This window comes from Penaeus vannamei, chromosome 16, assembly GCF_042767895.1.
Source record: "Penaeus vannamei isolate JL-2024 chromosome 16, ASM4276789v1, whole genome shotgun sequence".
In the NCBI taxonomy this organism is placed as follows: Eukaryota; Metazoa; Arthropoda; class Malacostraca; order Decapoda; family Penaeidae; genus Penaeus; species Penaeus vannamei.
The window spans coordinates 20,659,758-20,664,757 of NC_091564.1; positions in this window are offsets into that span (position 1 = coordinate 20,659,758).

The following is a 5,000-nucleotide window of genomic DNA, read 5'->3' on the forward strand; positions in this document are numbered from 1 at the left end:
ACACATATATGTGTGTGTGTGTATGCTTGTTTGTATGTATATGTGTATGTATATATGTATATATATGTGTATATATATATTTATATATATATATATATATATATATATATATATATATATATATATATATATATATATATATATATTATATATATATACACACACACACACACACACACATATATATATATATATATATATATATATATATATGTGTGTGTGTGTGTGTGTGTGTGTGTGTGTGTGTGTGTGTGTGTGTGTGTGTGTGTGTGTGTGTGTGTGTGTGTGTGTGTGTGTGTGTGTATATATATATATATATATATATATATATATATATATATATATATATATATATATATATATATATATATATATATATATATATATATATATACACACACACACACACACACACACACACACACACACACACAGACACACACACACACACACACATATATATATATATGTGTGTGTGTGTGTGTGTGTGTGTGTGTGTGTGTGTGTGTGTGTGTGTGTGTGTACACATATGAATATGAATACACACACACACACTCAAGCATACATACATATATATCCCATAAAACATCCAATATGTTTCTTGAAATAGACTAATATTTAGATATTTCACACAGAAAAAAGAAAACCAAATGCCGAACATCACGACCCAGGTCTTCCCAAGAATTCGCGATAGACGAAGGCCAGAGGAGCGAATATGGGAGGAAAGAATCGTTGGCGAGAAATTCCGCCAATAATACATATATCACACAATGTCCTTCGGTTTTACAAAGGCATTTTAACACATAGAGCACGAAACTGAGAGCAGATAGGGGCTCAGTGCGACGAATGCAGGGCAATGTATGGGTGGGAATGGTCTTTCATATTGCAAGAGCTGTAATAAAAGTGTAATTGCATTTTCGTGAGAGTTTTGTGCAACCTTGATTAAAACGTGACATCAAGACGCGTCAGTTCCATCTCTTGCAACTGTGAATTTAATCGTTTTCATTCATATTTTTTCTACAGTTTCGGGAGGAACAACTGTAGAGTGACAGAATGAGTTCAGCCGCATATTCAAACATCATTTCCTACTTGTTTAATATTGCCCTTGAACAGATCATGGCTGAGGCTCTGGACATGGCATAGGTGTGGTGGATCAAGCAAGAAAAAAATTATAATAATAATGATAATAAATAAATGAATAAATGCAAATATGATATAGCAAATCCTCCCTGTTGCCAGCTTCCTATTCTGTAGCACCGATCGTCAAACTTGTTACTTAACGCAAAACTAAGAGCGTATGGAAAGGAATGGAAGACAGATGAAAATCAAATCCGTATATGGAAATAGAGAAATATCTAAAGTATGGATAAAAAGACTGCTGTTACTACTTTTAAAACAAAATACTATAAAATAAAATCAGTCAGAAGGGAACTTCCCCCGAGAATTGGAAACGTGGAAGTGTTGCCAATAGTCAAAAATAAAACGAAAACGCACACGGTTCGCTCTTGGAAACAAAGCCGCGACATTTCGCCAACAAACGCTATGCGCGGGAGACCAACAGGACAAAGAGGGAGGGGGAAGGGGGTGGAGAGGGGGAGGAAACGAGGGAGGGAGAGGCGGAAGGAGAGAGAGAGGGGTGGGGAAGGGGAGGGAGTGAGGGAAGGGGAGGGGGACAGGGAGAGGGGGTGGGGAGCGACCTCGAGCGTCACGGAAGCAGGACACACAGGCCGCCAGCGGGGCATGGTGGTGGAGGGAACTGGATCCGGGACTTTGAGGCGGAGTTCAAAGGAGTTCATTTTGGCGAAAGGAAGGACGCGTTACTGACACAGTCCGATTTTAGGATTTTATCAGAATAAGCTGTGATTCAGATTTATGATATGTAGTGCTCTCAAGGCTAAGAGATATGGGTTGTTGTTAAAGGTGATTCTATACACACAAAATATATGCATTCTCTCTCTCTCTCTCTCTCTCTCTCTCTCTCTCTCTCTCTCTCTCTCTCTCTCTCTCTCTCTCTCTCTCTCTCTCAGTGCTGTCAGGATCACGGTCGTGATCGGACGTCGTTCAGCCTCAGTGTAGTTTAGTCTGAGAGTCGGACACATTGTGCAAGGCAAACACTACACATCTTGCACGTAACTCCATGTGCGGAGAGGATGGATAAGAAAGGCAAAAGAAGGGCATGTTCTGAGAGTGAGGAGAATGACGAAGAAATGCCCGGAAACATTTCCAGAAAAGGTAAACAAACCGGCGACGAAGCTGACAACGTAAGCGGAGTCGAGGCGGGTGACGGAGAGAAACGAGGTCCGAATGGCAGCCATGGGTGAGGGTAAGGAGGAAGATGGGTTCACCCCAATAATCAGAAAAATGGAGAGAAGGGGAATTATTTAAAACAGCGAAAGTGACATAGAATCACCCAAGATGACGCCGATGTCAGACGGTCGAGGTGAGGTAGGCCTAAATCAGCAGTCAACGCCAGGCAAGAACATAATGCTGTTTTTTCCTACCGGCATTAAAAATTCATAAGGAGAATGGTAGAACGGGCACTTTGTATTCAAGATACCTAAACGAACTGAGACTTCACACTGAAAACTTTACTACGACATGCCAAAACATCGCGACCAAACTGGCGACAGAGGAGTGGAGCGGAACAAAGCTGCAGAGGCCGGGGAGAAGAGAAAGACACCAAGATTCTAATCAAGGATTATCCGCCTGTTATGCCCGTGGATTGGGTCGAGCGACATCTGCAGGTGAAGTGGGCGAAGAGGAGGATGGAAGGTGAGCAGAAGCAGTGGCAGGTAAGGTAATCGCGAGTTGGAAAGGTGAGCTTCCCAGCGAGAAAGGTTGGTTTGCTCCCATAATAACCACCTTGTCTTGTGGTAAAGTTCATCGAGTCCCCCCAAATCTGTGCGGGGTGTCAACAATGGGGTCACTTCAAGGGCGGGTGACGTGCGGGGTTTGCGGTGGTCGACACGAGTCCAAACTGTGCGTGGAACAGCTGGCAACGGACGATGCAGACAAACCTTTTATGAAATGCCCGGGGTGTAAGGGTCCACACAAAGCTGGTCTTGGGCGTGGGAAGGAGCTATAGACCGATTCGATGTGACGTCACGAGTCGGAGTCACCATTCCACAAACAAACAGACAAACCCGTTGCTCGCGGATATTTCGCTACCAGCGTAAGCGAAAATGGCGTATGAATACTTTGATTCTCTAAAACCGAAGCGAAAAAGCAGTGCGATAATCAAGATGGAATTACATGGCTATGTTAAAACATATCCCTTGGAAGTAACAGCAAACAGATATTTGTTTGAAGAAAATGAGTTTTAGAAAAAAAAAAACACCAATTTTGGTAATGTATAGACAATTTTGATCAGAAATTGCAGAACATAATGATTTTCTTAGAATATATATACTTACGGCTCAGTGAACCCAGTGACGGGACAAGCAGGAGCTCTCGTTTGTGTGTATGACGGAAACAGACAGACGCTTGTGGCAGAGCGACAGGCACGGCTAACTGACTTCTCCTCATCCACTCAAACTGAGCTAATTGCAATCACAATGGGCGTCTTCTGTAGCGTACTTAACTCTTAATACCGTATTTAGTTCAATCTTAATCCACCATGTCCGTACCGAAGACGACACTCTCCGCTGCCAGACGGCGCGACAATAATGTTCAGTTAAAACTGTCATACTCACTATTCTATCACCACCGTTATCATGGGCGTCTTCTGTAGCGTCCTTAACTCTTAATACCGTATTTAATTTAATCCTAATCCCCCCGTGTCCGTACCGAAGACGACACTCTCCGCTGCCAGCCGGCGCGACATTACGTTCAGTAAAAACCGTCGTACTCACTCTTCTATCACCACAGTTACCATGTAAACATGTCGGAGAGAAGAGAATTGTCGCGCGTGAGATTCGCTCTTTTGGGAGATTTCATGTTTTATTTTTCTTTCTTTCTTTTTGTAATGTCATGATTTTGGTAATCATATTTAAGAAACTATTTTAGACATCTCTTAGGTTTCAAAATATCTATTATATTTAATGTATATTTTATGAAACTGAGACTCTTACTAATGTTTTCATAATGCTAATTATCTTATTCCTTTTTTATCTCTGCACTGCTTTGCCTCCTAATTGTTTAAAGTGTTCTGTAAATAATAATATAAACTTCTCAGATGCTTCTGAAAACCACCCTTTCCTTCCCTTCATCCCAGACGTACCTACATGATTGAAGACAAGGCATTAAAAACTTATTCATATTATTAATCAATTCTTTATGCCTCCCAATGTTCCCAAAATTGAAAACTAAGACTAGCATCATATCAAATTAAGAAAGTTCGTACCTCTATTTTCTGTGCACATTTCTTCAATATTATCTGTTTTAAATATGATTTGTTTGGAATCTTAAGTTGATGGACTGTCTCTTTAAATTTCTATCAATTCTTGTGATGTTCCTGGTCTGTGATATAGTGATGGTTCTGCCCACTGTTGATGTGAAGATCCTGGTCTCGCATTTCTGGGCGTGTGGGAATAGGTTTTGCAAATCTAAAGGGTGGGGGCTGAGGCATGTTGTCTTTTTATTGCTGAACAAACTGTGGTATTTTGAAACATTTCTGTGCAATGTTCGCTTCACACATAACTGTTGCATGTTGTGTAGGGTAGCGTTTGGAGCAAGTCATGCACTCATACCTGTAAATAAGCAACAAAATCATCCAAAAGATATCTATTCAACATTCACCCTTCATGTCCGTACGCATATGATGTAGAAGGCAGTATTAAAGATATTACCTAAAGATTTGCAGTCCGATATAAAATTTATTTGGATAAATAAACCTTGCAATTTGCATTCAGACACTGCATTCTTAAAAGATTTTTCTGACAACTGATATTCATTTACTATAGATTGGAGAAAAGGTGATTGTTATAGAAAGTTATAGTCAGTCACTCAAGTTGCAGTTTGATCTTCATATGATAATTACGAAGCACAAGTAGGCTTACTTA